We start from the raw sequence: 16,293 nt of genomic DNA, 5'->3' as shown, positions 1-16,293 counted from the left end.
CATAGATGCTTGGCCGAATCCAGCAGAGTTCTTCTTCTGGTCATTGTGGAAGCAAAATTTCCAGCTGTGGCTTTATTTAAAACTACATTATCTAACAATCCATAATAGCATAACTTGAAAAGAATGAATTACAGCTGTTGCCACTGGCAAATGGTTTCCTTTTACACAGCAGAGGTTACAGGATGGGAAGAGATGAGACTTTTATAACACCAACAACAATTTGCTTTAGCAGATAATAGAATAACCAGCTTTGTGAAGGCGATAAAAAGAAGGTGCTTGTCAAGGAAACGCGCTTCGACAACCGGGTTGTCCCTTGAACAAGTTAAAACATGGTTTTATTTTGTTGCATCGGTGGAACCTTGGCTGCATTGTATAGCCAGACTCAAAGGTCAAGGTACCATCTGCACAGCACAATGAGACTATGTTGCAACTGGGTCCCCTGGCACAGCTGTATTTGCAGTAAAGCCGAATCTTCTGTGTGCTGGATGCTATACAGTATTGCTTTTTCTTTTGCCTCTCTCTCTCTGACACATATACACACAAGCACCTGTACACAGTGCCCCAAGGACGCCTCTAGAGAATCATGCTTCTACATTTATTGTGATAGGAAGTGCTTTGATTCTATGGCAAAGTCATTGTCTGTCAAAATCAGGAGATCTGAGGAATTGTACTTTAACTTTTTGCAAGTCATTTTTTTAGGCTTGGGGAAGAGAAGCAGCCCAGGTCATTAACCTCATTAGACAATGAAGGGAGGAAAACAAATTTAACTGGTATGTTCCTTAGTGTATTTGTTTTTGTTTAAACACTCCCCGTATTTGAAAAACCTAATGTTTCGCTCTTTGCAGGTATACAAAACAATTTCTACTTCATCAAAAAGGCAGATCAAGTTCAGGAGGAAAGAACAAGAAGGTTGACCTTTTTATTAATGGACATGAATTTTTAATAGATACCTTTCAACTTATCAACTTTCAGCTGCAGGCTAAGGACAGTAGGTATCAAGGAATAAAAATAAATAATAATAATTTTTTAATCTATATCCCGCCCATCTTGCTGGGTTTTCCCTGCCACTCCGGACGGCTTACAACATATATAAAAACACAACAGAGCTTCAAACATTAAAAAACAGAATGTGTCATGAAAGAGCAATAGAAGTTTGGACAATAGCATGTGGTAGAGATGGAGGAAGGAAGCACAAAAGCTGGAATATATTATTCTATTAGGGTAGAGATATATGTAAGTAGTGAGCAAGGCCATTGAGGACTTCAGAGATGATAGTGAGTCTGTACTGGACTGAGAATAAAATCAGTTCTCTAGATTCCCTTACCATTTTACCATAGCAAACATGAGGAGATAGCAACATACTGCTTTAAGGAAACAAAAGGAAGGAAATTATTGACAAGGTGTGAAAGGCCTAAGCAGCCATGGAGTCTCCTAGAAGACAAAATTCTTTAAAGCTTGTTTGACAGCTCATTTCTAGTTGCTGCCATTCCTGAGGGAAAATGGCCCTCAAACTTTAGGAGACCACTGCTGAAATTAGTTGTTTTAGATCTAATGAACTCTTGTTTTAGAAACTAATGAGATTCTTTGGTTTCACAATTGTTCTGAAGGCACAATCCCACACTTTTGCTTTTCTGGTAGTTAGAAAACAGCAGGACTCTGGCTCCATCAACTGGAGAAGCTTCACTTCTTCCATCTCACTTGGGTGCCAATGTGGATGTGACAGAATTTCTTAAAAACAAGTGCTGCAATGTCATAAATTGGATCGTCCTAATTTATTAAAATCTGTTCTGGACTTTAAAGGATTTCCCCTTCTGGGCCCTAATCATATCATCCCTTCCCAATTTAATTCCTTTAATGCTAAATGACGTACAAGGATTGTGTGAAAAAAATGCTTGCTGCCTTTGGTGCGATACCTTTTCAGACACCCTGTGGAGCTTCCTAATGTTCCATTCTGTGCAATGTTACTGGAATATTACTAAAGCAGATAGAAAATGCTAGCAGCCCTTTTGGTCATTGGGTGAAAAAATCCCCAAAGCAACTGGGATAATACTTGGATTAGGAACAACTAACACGTCACAAAAAGTGAGCAAAAGTCAATCAAGAGTTTTTAACAGGGTGAGTACCAAGCATTTAAAAGGGTATCCTAATTGAACAACACAGTTACTTATGGGGCTTGTCCCTCCTTAGGAGAATCCCACATTTAGCCATCTGAGTGGAGGAGTCTAGCATTGGATGACCATACCTTCTCCCACCCACTAATGGAATTTTTTGAATGTGAGAAATAGCATGCTCCCAAACCACTAGGTAACACCACTCAATTTGTCTTCTATAGACTTTATACCTGGGGCACCAGCCAAAAGTAGCCTCCACCTTTGCTAATATAAGGCTACCATGCTTTTCTCTTTGTCTGACAGGAGCCTTTTGTGTTTTGATTGGACAGAATGGAGTAATGAAGAATATAATATCTCTGCTGCTCTCACAGGGGCAAATAACATGCCATTGGAAAGCCCACAAACAAAAGCTGAACACAACAGCACTGTCCCTACCTGTGATTCCCAGCAACTGATACCATAGAGGTAGAATTTAGCTTCATGGCTAGAAGCCACTGATAGTCTTAGCCTTCTTGAATTGGTCTAATCCTCTTTTCAAGTCATTCATCATGACATTTGTGGGAGTGGGTGCCATAGTTTAACTGTGTGCTGTGTGAAGAACCACTAGCTTTTATCAGTTCAAAGGGAGAGCAGCCAATTTTCTCTGTAGCTTTTGATGAAAACTGAGATCTGGTTAGGATGACCTAACCTAATTAAATTTGCATTAACACTTTCCCCATTCCATTTTTAAGACTATTTCCAAACTGCAGAAAAGGATTTGCTTATGATGTTTTGCCTCATTGTATTCTCTCCTACCCTCCCTCTTTCTTTCTTTTTCTTTAAATGCTTCACATCCAGGTTGAGGAAGAATTTCAATGCCTTTAAATGTTTCTGCAGTTCTCCATCATCTTGTTTGTTTGTTTGAAAATAAAATGCATTCTTTCATAAAATATAACAAGGTGGCAATATAGAAGATACCATAAAATCAGTCTACAAATATCTATAAAACTTAATGGTATAATGGTTAGACTATTGTACCTGGGAATGAAGGGTTTGAATCCCCAATCAGTCTTGAAGCTCAGTGGGTCAGTCACCATCTCTTAGCCTAATCTGCCGCACAGGGTTGTTGTGAGGGTGAAATGAGGAGGAGGAGACCTTGAGATCCTTGGAAGACAAAGGTGGTATATAAATGAAATAAATAAATAATTTAGGCCAGTACTGGGCTGAGGACCACATTGCTAATGGTACTGTCACCCTCCAGGCCTCCACCTTCTGTTGATTTATAGGAAGCTTGTGTATGAGATTTTGTGTTAATTGCGCATTTAAGGTAGGGATGAGGAACTTGAGAGCATCCACATTGCTGGACCCCACCTCCTATCAGGGGTTGATAGCAGTTGGAGTCTGACAACTTCTGAAGGGCCACAGATCCCCCAATCTCACTTTAAGATTCTAAGGTGGACAAAAAGCACACATTTCAAATGCATCATAGGAAGCTTATTTCATTTATTTCATTAAAAAATTATCTACTGCTTGACTTTAGAGGGGGGGAAACCTCAAAGTTGCCTTAGAGTGAGTCAGAACCATTGTTCCAGATAGCTCAGTGCTGTCTGCACTGACTGGCCACAGCTCTCTGGGGTTTCAAAAATGGGATATTCCCAACCCTAGCTGGAAATTCCAAGAATTGAACCTGGAATTTTACATGTGCAAAACAGATCTACATTAAGCTACACCCCAACATACCAACAGAAAACAAACTCGAAAGGAGCAGATAAATGCAAGTTCCTTCAGCAGCATAGAACTTCACTGTAGGCCTTTTGAAAGAAAGAAAGAAAGAAAGAAAGAAAGAAAGAAAGAAAGAAAGAAAGAAAGAAAGAAAGAAAGAACGAGAAAGAAAACCTATCTTCTATGGTATCTGCAAAGAAACTTTTTCCAGAGCAGGACAAATCTAGTGCTTAGAATTGGGGTGGCATCATTTGGGGTTTCCATTTTGGGAACGCAATACTTATCTTGAAATTAGGTAGTCATCATGCCTCATCCTCCCTTGCCATTTAAGTAATTGAACCATCTTAAACATTTTTAATAGAAGAACTGGGTTATAAGGTATGTCATTAAACTTAAGAGTAATTTGTTCAGTGCCTTCAGTCCCTGAAGGATATTATGAGGGTACACTCTTACAGCACAGTGGACCACAGACCCTTTGGACTTGAAGCGTCAAAAAGGCCAGTGTGCTTTTAAGAGTTTAGGTAAAGGTAAAGGTAAAGGGACCCCTGACCATTAGGTCCAGTCGTGACCGACTCTGGGGTTGCGCGCTCATCTCGCATTATTGGCCGAGGGAGCCGGCGTATAGCTTCCAGGTCATGTGGCCAGCATGACAAAGCCGCTTCTGGCAAACCAGAGCAGCACATGGAAATGCCGTTTACCTCCCCGCTGTAGCGGTTCCTATTTATCTACTTGCATTTTGACGTGCTTTCGAACTGCTAGGTTGGCAGGAGTTAAGAGTTTAGCTTCACCCAATTCAGGAAAGATGCATTTTTTGTGTGTCCACTGTGCATCTCTGAAGTGAAAACTTTATTCAACATAGTGCTAAATAGGACTTGCACTTGGGCAATGGGGCTCTGTGCCCCATCCTTACTTGTGAGTTTCAGAGTTTCTCCCAACTCTCCAGAGGAGAAAAGTCCTGTTGTTCTAGAGGGCCTTCTTCTGTGCAAGCAGAAAGTTAGTTGAATACTGCTTAGAATGTAGCAAGAGTCCCATGGAGACATTTATTTTTTTGAATGAAGAATGTGAATGGGCAGCTTATTTTCTGCTGCTAACAAAAGGGCAAAGAAGTTTAAGAAGCAAAACAAAACACCCTCCGGTACATTGCCTTAATGGTAAGATCACTGGTGACTGGTGTAGATTGAGTCAGGCAAGGTGGAAGGCCAGGAGACTAACAGTGGGTGGAACCAAGGCCAATGACAGGCAGCGCCTCCTTATTTTAGTCCCATCCATCTCCCTGCTACATCAGCAATCTGAGTGACAGGAAAGTGACAGCCAGTGCCTTTCCCTGGACAGGTTGTATGTAAGAAGCTAGGCAGGTGGGGATTGGCAGTGTCCCCTTTGCCCAACTTCCACTGGTAAGTTCAACCCAACAAAAATTATTAGATATCATCCCTTACTCCCAAAGTAACACATGCTGAATCACTGCTGTATGTTATTTTCAACAATTTGCATGTTGTTTTCAACAATCTACGCATTTATATGCACATTTTACATTAGTGTCATTTTTGTACACATTACTTATCTGGGAAACTTTATTGGAAAATTCAGAAAGTGCAAATTTTGAAGGAATAACCTTGTTATTACAAACACACTCTTTTGACAGAAAAATAAATTTAAAACTTCATGGAGGCATCCTCGGTCAAACCACTGGCACCTCTTAGACTATGTTATTGTCCGTGCTAAAGATCGGCGTGATGTGCTCCTTACCAGAGCTATGACGAGCACCGGCGACTGCTGGACAGATCACTGACTAATATGCTCCACGATGGCTATCAAGATTATACCTCAATGCAGGCTTCAAGGAAGGAAACCAAGGCACAAAATGAACACTCAAGCCCTTCAAGATCCTATTAAGTGGGATTGCTTCCACACGACTCTTAAGGACCATCTGCTTCCGGAGTTCCCTAATAATCATCGAGGAACACTGGACCAAACTAAAAACATCCATTATTGCAGTCTGTGAACAAACTATTGGATACCAAACCAAGAAACACCAGGACTGGTTTGATGAGAATGACAGTGAGATTGAACGCATGATTGACAAAAAAAGGAAGGCCTTTCAGATCTGGCAAAGAGATAGAAACTGTGCCACTAAGAAAAAAACTGTGGAAGGATGTGTGGGTTTAGAATTGGCCTCCACAGTCACTTACGGACTCATTGTTAAAACCGTGTTTATGGAACACAATCTTACTCAGCTCCATTTACCTTCCCACCAAAGCGGTACCTATTTATCTACTTGTACTTTGACATGCTTTCGAACTGCTAGGTAGGCAGGAGCTGGGACCGAACAACAGGAGCTCACCCCGTCGCAGGAATTCAAACCGCTGACCTTCTGATCGGCAAGCCCTAGGCTCTGTGATTTAACCCAAAGCGCCCCCCGCGTGACAAGAGGTGCCGTTCAGTAATTCCAGACGAAATGTCTCTTTTTGGGTCTCCCTCCTTCACTTACTTCAGAAAGTTGCTGTGCTCCACAGGCCCTGCTTCTTATTCTGCTTAGTGGGACATGCCACCTTCTGCCCCAACATCCTGCCCCTGAAGGCACCATTGGCTCTAAGAGAGACAATTTGAGAAAAACAAAACACAGTCTCTAAACTAGGCTTGGTGTGGTGCTGTAATATTAATCAGCAGCTCATTGCTTGGCTTGTTGCCTAAGGCTTATCGATAAAAGAGTAACAATAAAAACTGGATCCCAAATGGTAAACATGAATCATGTCATATCCACCACTGACTCTTAAATGTATTTTTACCTTCAGCTATTTGGTGCTTATATTGTTGTTTGTTTGTTTTTTATGTCACCTAGAAATCATAGAATCATAGAGTTGGAAGAGACCACAAGGGCCACCCAGTCCAACCCCCTGCCAAGCAGCAAGCACCATCAAAGCATTCCTGACAGATGGCTGTCAAGCCTCTGCTTAAAGCCCTCCAAAGAAGGAGACTCCACCACACTCCCTGGCAGCAAATTCCACTGCCGAACAGCTCTTACTTCAGGAAGTTCTTCCTAATGTTTAGGTGGTATCTTCTTTCTTGTAGCTTGAATCCATTGCTCTGTGTCCGCTTCTCTGGAGCAGCAGAAAACAACCTTTCACCCTCTTCTATCTGACATCCTTTTATATATTTGAACATGGCTATCATATCACCCCTTAACCTTCTCTTCTCCAGGCTAAACATACCCAGCTCCCTAAGCTGTTCCTCATAAGGCATGGTTTCCAGGCCTTTGACCATTTTGGTTGCCCTCTTCTGGACACGTTCCAGCTTGTCAGTATCCTTCTTGAACTGTGGTGCCCAGAACTGGACACAGTACTCTAGGTGAGGTCTGACCAGAGCAGAATACAGTGGTACTATTACTTCCCCTGATGGTGTGTTTGCAGGCTTTTCTGATGATGTTTCAGATATACAAGATTTCACTTAAACGTGTGGTGCCTTGGAACATAGCCCCTGCATAAATGGGGAGTTGCCTGTATAATATAAAATTCAAACAATTGTAACATACCCTCACCCAATCTCACACACTCTTCAACGTGACCACTATAATCATTCACTACATCAAACACTCTTTCCATCAACTCAACCAATCGCCTAGGAAGGACCCCTGCCTAGCATACATGATAAAATACTTTCCATTTGTGAAGCACTAATTGGCTTGTGCCTCATCACCACCAGACTATCTGGTGCTTCTTTTCCATCCCTCACCTGGGAGGGGCCCAATTTTACACCACAGCAGTCTCTCACCCTGCTGGATGTAAAACTACTCCCACCCACCCACTCACTCCCAATGACATAGTTGTCTCATGCCTGGTACTGCAGGTGCTCAACTGCTGCTAAATAACCAAGCAGCACTGGTAGGAGGCACAGACAGCAACCTCACACTCCAGGTGGCCCTGAAGGTCATGATATCATGATAAAATCAAGCTGTTGCTGCCACACCTCTAGCCTTTTTAAACAGAGAACTGGTAAGGCTGTATCATGAGGGACACTGCAGAGTGGCCAACTCTTATTTGTACAGGCTGAAGCAACAGATTCCAAATCCCTGGAGCATGTACCAGCAGGGTATATGTCTGTTTGCAAAGATCTTATTTTTTAGGGGTACATGTAGCAACATTTGCTGCGTTCACCTGAATAGTTAACGTTCCATTTCATTTCAGAATGGTGACACAAAAGCCTGTGATGCCATCTTCCTCCCCCCCACACACCTTAATAAATAGCCAAGTGCTACCTAGAGAGTCTAACCCCTGCTGTTTTTGTTCTTCACCTGTGACCCAAAAGAATGACCCTCTCAGAGGACATGCGCTCCCTCTCCTATTTTCTTGACAGCACATTCTGTCTCAGCTGCAGTAGCTGCCCGTTTTGGAGCCAGCTGCAATCCTTCAAACCATAGGTGTGCCCAAGAACTAAAGGCTAGGCCTAAAGTAGACTCCATGATGGAATGCTTCTATGCAATTAAAAAGGCTATTCCCTGCTAAGCCTTGCAACTTTCCTGCAAGGCATGCAGAGTAAGCAAAGTTCTAGCTTTGTTTGAAAATCACTCTTGTTGTTTTTTCAATTATAATATACCACTTGGAGGCTATTCAAAATGGCTCCCCATGGTAGAGATAAGTCAGAGGTAAGGATGTGTTGCAAGATTCTGCCCTGTACATCTATATCTGCTTCTATGTGTGTCAAAATACTCTGTCACGGTCACTCAGATTCTACACCAAGAAGAGCTGGACTGGCTTTGTGTGAGTTATACATACGAAGCACATTTGAATAATTTATCTTACTTTGCACAATTTATTCTGCAGTTGTTGTTGTTTTTTACCATTTTATGTGCCATTCATGAGGAGGGGCAAAAGTCCATGCATGGCACTGGATACATTTTCAGTCTTAACACAGGTCTGTTCCTTATCTGCTTTTCCCAAGTTTGCCTCCTCTGCTACGAAGCTGAATTTAAGTACTTTAAATACATTAGCTTAGTAAACCTATCAACAGCTCTATGAGGTAGTCAAACATTAGTTTCACAGGCAGGATGTTGAGAATATTGACTTGCGTTCATGGCCCAATCAATAATAATAATAATAATAATAATAATAATAATAATAATAATAATAATAATAATATATTATTTATACCCCATCCATCTGGCTGGGTTTCCCCAGCCATTCTGGGCGGCTTCCAACAGAAAAATAAAATACAGTAATCTATTAAACATTAAAAGCCTCCCTAAACAGGGAGTGATCAAGGAAAATCAAGAAGTGAATGGCGTTCCTTCTGGTTCACTGCTTAACTGGGTATGTTGGGAGATGTTCTACAGACCATGGTCAATCTATGGAAGCTGCTCCAATGAGCTCCACTTGATGTTCATTGCCTCTTCAAGAGGAGAGGCTTGCCACATGTTTCAACCACTTGCTCCTTATCATGCTGGTGCAAGTAAGGTGGTTACTTTCACAGCATTGCTTTAAAAGGAGGACAGGAGAAGATAGAGGTCTGCATAAAACTGGCATGTGCTAATTTATGCTTGTACCTGCAGTTTTAGAAATGACTATAATTTCAGTAGAAATAGCAGGGAAGACTGTGACCTGTGTGCTGGGTCCATCTGCTGTTCAGGTGCTAACCTTTGATGGACAAGGTCCTTACTCTCCTTTCCTGTGGTTCTTTATTTTTAGACTGGACTTAGACCAGCTCTTCTGCTAGGGGACTATTTAAAATAGAGGACAGCCCTCTGCCATCCTTTCAAATAGACAACTGTGCTCTGTAAAAGCAGGACACCCTAAAGCTTTTCTTCTCTGACATTTCCAGTTTATAATAGCCGGGCTAACGGAATGTTAACTACTCAGATGACCTGAAATTTCAAGTATTTATCATCACTGGGCTGTAATCATATGCTGGACTCAACCTCAAGTCTTATATAAAGCATATACTTTGCAGTGAGGTTCTGATAGGTGTGGCTATTGTAGTTGTATTGTTCTTTTTAAATAAAAATAAAAATGTAAAAGACAAGAGAACACTGACATTGTTGAAAAATATGGGTTGAATCCAGATGTGCCCCTCCATTTGCAGAAAGGGCTTCAACACAGTGAAGACTCCTGCTGAAGAGGGAGGCAGAGTCGATTTCCAATCGGCATGAATCACATTCTGCAACCAACTCACCACACCGTTTCAGCTGCAGTGTGGAGTGATTTAAGAAAATCTCTGTACAAAAGCTGTGACAGGCAGCCTGGCCCTTAAGACTGCCCCAGCCGCTGCCCTGATCAGCTTTACCAACTCAGGGCACAAATCTTACTACATGCGGTTCACTGTGTGAAAATGGCAGGGAAAATATCACCGTAGCTGTACCACATCAAAAAATAACATGATAAATGGGCTCAGTTTTACCTGGTATCAGGCATTTAGGATTTAAGAATACACCTAAAAGAGAGGCATGATAAAAATCATGAGAGTTGTAAATCCTTAAGAGACTTTCATGAACTGTAATGTGGAGATTTTCATGACTCGGAGGCAGGTATATAACTGAATATATGAGTGAGATACCTTGGAGATTCAGGTTGAGCTCAAATGTAAGTTGCACCCTGAAGGAGCAAATGCTTCCCTCTACATTTGCGCACATCAATTTTAATTTCTTTAGCTGACTTCCAGATTGGTAGAATTAACTCCTTTCCAATTAGACTTGCCCTTAAAATAAAATGTCCTTGATCTTTGCTAATATTTGTAATGGAATCCAAATCCCCAAGGATAAAGATTTGAGGATTCAGAGGCATGTCTATTCTCCTTTTTGTATTTACCCTTTATTACTATTCCATGGAATTAATTCATGTATTTCAGCTGCAATTCATCCTAGAAGACCAAATCACACCTACTCATCGCAGCAGCACCCCACCACTACCACCATAAATGCTGTAAAATGTCATGCTAGTCATTAAAGCGATGTAACCAGGGAGTTGGATAGTTAGGCAGCAGGAAGGCTAGAGACACCAACCACAATTTAGCCAATAGTTATGACTAAGAGCCATTTCATACAACAAACCTGGGCTTAGCAGTGGTCTTTTTTTTTTTTGACAGTATTTGCTAGTATGGAGTACCATCACCTCTTTTGTTTTGGTGCCCATGGCCACCATTTTGTGCTGGCACCCATTGGCACTTGATCAGGATATGAATACTGGTGCCTCCTTTTTTTAACAGCATCAAAAAGCACTGGGACTACTTTCTCGTTATGAGAAGTTGCAAGCAGCAAAGTGGATGAATCTCTCGGTTCAGCCCTTTTCCACATGAGATTCCAATTCTTTTTAAAGTCCATGCTATAATTAATATGCATTTTTATGTGCACTTCTAAAAATGTTCATTTTTGCAAGCAATTTCCCATAATATAACATATTATACAAGGGGTAAGAGAACTGCATTGCAAAATCCAGGTGAACTTTGAAAGATAGCTGTGTTTAAGTATTGGAACCTGCCTTAAGACCTTATAGTGAAAAGTGGGTAAGAAATCCAAGTAAGGACTTGACATGATAGGACTGCAATTATTATTATTAATTATTATTATTATTATTTATAAATAATAAATTTATAAATTTCCCCAGCCACTCTGGGCGGCTTCCAACAGAAAAATAAAACACAGTAATCTATTAAACATTAAAAGCCTCCCTAAACAGGGCTGCCTTCAGATGTCTTCTAAAAGTCTGGTAGTTGTTTTCCTCTTTGACATCTGTTGGGAGGGTGTTCCACAGGGCAGGCGCCACCACCGAGAAGGCCCTCTGCCTAGTTCCCTGCAACTTGGCTTCTCGCAATGAGGGAACCACCAGAAGGCCCTCGGTGCTAGACCTCAGTGTCCGGGCAGAATGATGGAGGTGGAGACGCTCCTTCAGGTATACTGGACCGAGGCCATTTAGGGCTTTAAAGGTCAGCACCAACACTTTGAATTGTGCTCGGAAACGTACTGGGAGCCAATGTAGATCTTTCAAGACTGGTGTTATATGGTCTTGGCGGCTGCTCCCAGTCACCAGTCTAGCTGCCGCATTCTGGATTAGTTGTAGTTTCCGAGTCACCTTCAAAGGTAGCCCCACGTAGAGCGCGTTGCAGTAGTCCAAGCGGGAGATAACTAGAGCATGCACCACTCTTGCTAGACAGTCTGCAGGCAGGTAGGGTCTCAGCCTGCGTACCAGATGGAGATGATAGACAGCTGCCCTGGACACAGAATTGACCTGCACCTCCATGGACAGCTGTGAGTCCAAAATGACTCCCAGGCTGCACACCTGGTCCTTCAGGGGCACAGTTACCCCATTCAGAACCAGGGAATCCTCCACACCTGCCCGCCTCCTGTCCCCCACAAACAGTACTTCTGTCTTGTCAGGATTCAACCTCAATCTGTTTTCATCACAATAGGACTTGTACAGCACTTATTTAGGAAAGTGTGTCATTGCACATGTGCAGAGTGTTATTGTCTGAGGGGCAGGCTCACCAAACACAATATAAATCTGTCTACTGGTTGTTGCACATCCAGCACCTAGAAACGTATCCACCCCATATATTTTACTTAGTGTAAGAGTTGTCATGTACTGGTACCTTTTATGAAGTGCCTATATCGAGCTTCACCAGGGAAAAGCAAAGTGGAAAGTTGATTATTTGATCATTAAATGTGGCCCCATGAAGTAGCCAAGATGGTTCTGCAAAAGAATTTGTAAAAGCCTTAACTTTTGAATATGAAGTGGAGAGTGGGTATCTTAGTGGGGTGGCATATCCTAGAATTCTACTTAATTTAACCTGACCGTTACAATGCTTTACTTGTAACTGATGACCTTGGACAATGTGTCCAAAAAAAGTACATTCAAGATCAATGCCAGGAACGCAGACTTACCTTTCCCTTCACACTCACTGTTGAGACCTTCTCATTAATTCTGTGCCCTTTTACCTCTAAAGAAGTCTCACGTACACTGGGGACTCAGCTCATCAGTGGTGTTTAGTACATACACAGCCATTGTTTCTTTGCCTGCTCCCCGGCTACATCTGTATTCTGTTTTCTGAGCATCAGTGGACAGTCTATCTATCTATCATCTAACTTCTGAAGAGAAAAACCTAATGATTGGAGTGGGAGATCTCACCCTCTGATTGCATGTGCTTTTTATAGACAGTTAAAAATTACTAGATATTAGGGCTCATCCAGACTTCCTTTTGTGGCACATTTCTAGACACAGGTCTGCACTTTAAAGCACTGTGTCTGAGTGCTTTTATTTTGTCCTAGTGCTTTCCCCATGAACTGCCATTTCTTTACCACTGAACTGCCATTTGTTCCAATTCAGCATTAAAAACCGGGTTTTCCTGGGGAAAGCGGCAGAAGTGAGGTTAAAAGATTTTGACTGGGTAATAATAATAATAATAATAATAATAATAATAATAATAATAATAATTTATAATAATAATAATTTATTTGTACCCTGCCCATCTGGCTGGGTTTCCCCAAGGGAATACACAAAAACAGATTACAAACACTACTATAAAAAAGAAATATCAAAAAACATTCTTCTATCAAAAAATTCTATCTTTATCGACTTCCTCCAATCCCTCCCTCCTGCGTTTCATTACATTACTTCCTTAGTACTTCCATGTCTTGATTCCATTCTTGTTAATAATTATCTAAACAAATTGATCACTTACTATCTTATCAATCTTATAATCACTTATAATTATCTCAAAATACAATTCTATTCTTATTAAATCCTAAAACTCAATATAATAACAACACTTAACTAAATCTTAATATATAATAATAGCTCAACTAATACTCTTCCACAACCTCTTTATACTTCCAAATCTGTTAATAAAAACTACTTCTGCTTCAGTGTATCTGAAGAAGTGTGCATGCACACGAAAGCTCATACCTATGACTAACTTAGTTGGTCTCTAAGGTGCTCCTGGAAGGAATTTTTTATTTTGTTTCGACTACGTCAGACCAACACAGCTACCTACCTATAACTTTGTTTAGTCGTTTAGTCGTGTCCGACTCTTCGTGACCCCATGGACCAGAGCACGCCAGGCACTCCTGTCTTCCACTGCCTCCCGCAGTTTGGTCAAACTCATGTTCGTAGCTTTGAGAACACTGTCCAACCATCTTGTCCTCTGTCATCCCCTTCTCCTTGTGCCCTCCATCTTTCCCAACATCAGGGTCTTTTCCAGGGAGTCTTCTCTTCTCATGAGGTGGCCAAAGTATTGGAGCCTCAGCTTCACGATCTGTCCTTCCAGGGAGCACTCAGGGCTGATTTCCTTCAGAATGGATAGGTTTGATCTTCTTGCAGTCCATGGGACTCTCAAGAGTCTCCTCCAGCACCATAATTCAAAAGCATCAATTCTTCGGCGATCAGCCTTCTTTATGGTCCAGCTCTCACTTCCATACATCACTACTGGGAAAACCATAGCTTTGACTATACGGACCTTTGTCGGCAAGGTGATGTCTCTGCTTTTTAAGATGCTGTCTAGGTTTGTCATTGCTTTTCTTCCAAGAAGCAGGCGTCTTTTAATTTCGTGACTGCTGTCACCATCTGCAGTGATCAAGGAGCCCAAGAAAGTAAAATCTCTCACTGCCTCCATTTCTTCCCCTTCTATTTGCCAGGAGGGGCCTGTAACTACCGTAGTACTAATCTTACAGTTCTTTTCTAAATAAACTTTAAATTTCTTCCAATCTTCTTCCACCAATTCTTCCCCCTGGTCCCAGAGTCTCCCAGTCAGCTCAGACAGTTCCATGAATTCTATCCGCTTCATCTGCCAGTCGTCCACCGCTGACCATGGCACTTCTATTGTTTCACTTTTACTTAGTGTCAGATCACCCACATCACTAGAGGTGAACACCAGGTCTAAGGCAGGTCCGTGACTACGAGTTGAGCCAAACTTATTCAGGGACAGCCCCATGGAGGCCATGCTTTCCACGATGTCCCAAGCAGCCCCTTGTAAGGTCGTGTCGGCATGGATGTTAAAATCCCCTAGGACAACTGCACCTTCAGGTCATGCTGATTCCAGTATCCATCCAGTCAAGACCAGACCCGGAGGGAGGGATAGTCTTCAAACAACGACTAAGCCTGCCTCCTCGGTAATGACATGGTCTGGTCTTAGCGTAACTCCTCCTCCTGCCCATGATCACTGAGATCAGATGTCCTAGTGCATCTGATCTTCCATGTGCAATATAAAGGTAATTGTTAATAGCACCTTTGGGCACTTGCTGTGAGTCGGGAGAAGACTGTTTTCATAGGGAAAGTGGTACCGGTAGTAGAGGAAAGAGGTGACCACCTCTCTGTGTGTTGCAGGCCTGACAAATCTCTTTCACACACCCTTGGCAGCTATTAATGATAAATAAATAACCCCTGCACTTCAACTGAGCATCATATTCTGTTTGGCCTTGAGATAATGCCTTTACTTGGCCCACTTCAGGCCAAATTACATATTACTTTAGTTGCATGGTTAGCAATCACACCTGCTTTTATTTAAATACTACTACTACTAGAGGGCTGAGCTTCATCAGGACTGCAGTGTGTGGGAAAGGGAAGTTTCACCTGTTTCTCTTTAGCTATAATCCTAATAAAAATTCACACACACTATAATTAGACTTGGGGGGGGGATCTTCCATTGGCACCTCCTAAATGTGGAGAAGATATTCTTTAGCATTTTATCTAGGAAGAGAAGGGAAAACTTTGCTACCCACACTGGAATTCTGATGGAAATCAGGTCTCCACTGATGCCTAACATTTTTTATTTTATTTTACTTTATTTTATTTAAAAAACAGTCATGGTTGCTAACTAGACAATTAGAGTAATATCTATTTTGACCCTAATTTGATGCAAGCTTTCAGATAATGCAGAACCCTTTCCCAGGCCTCTTCAGTGCCTGATTTAGAACTGAAGCACACCTTCAAAATCCAAAGTTCAATAAATGTTCTAAGCAAAAAAAGAACACAGTTGTTTTTTATTAGATGCATACAGGACACACAGTTAAGATCCAGGCTGCAAATAGTAAGAGTGTCAAAGCATAACAGAAGGTAGGTAAATAAATTAAGCCACTGTTTGTGCCACTGTAGCTAAATTGGACCCACAGGATAAGACTGCCTGAGTTCAGTGGGACTAAATCAGCTTAAATACAAGTGATTCAACTGAAATGGGATGTGAAAGAGGCCGTGTGATTCCTTTGACATTCCGTTGGCATACAGCAGCTGCAAAAAATTTCAATGGAGTTGGGATGAATTGACCCAATGCATATTCATGAATGGAATTTTGGTATTCATGTGCCCCTGATCAAAACATGAATCCAATTTCATGCAACACTGTTAGCAAAAGCTACAAAATGAACATGCATTTCGGAACTTGAGCACTTTAGTACTTCAGTTTGCATTTCACCTTTTGATATAGCATTAACTTATTATTATTATTATTATTATTACTACTACTACTGCTGCTGCTGCTGCTGCTGCTATTATTATTTTGGTTGGATAGT

This window comes from Zootoca vivipara, chromosome 10 (genome assembly GCF_965207765.1).
Source record: "Zootoca vivipara chromosome 10, rZooViv2.hap1.1, whole genome shotgun sequence".
Lineage (NCBI taxonomy): Eukaryota > Metazoa > Chordata > Lepidosauria > Squamata > Lacertidae > Zootoca > Zootoca vivipara.
This window is presented reverse-complemented; position numbering follows the sequence as displayed.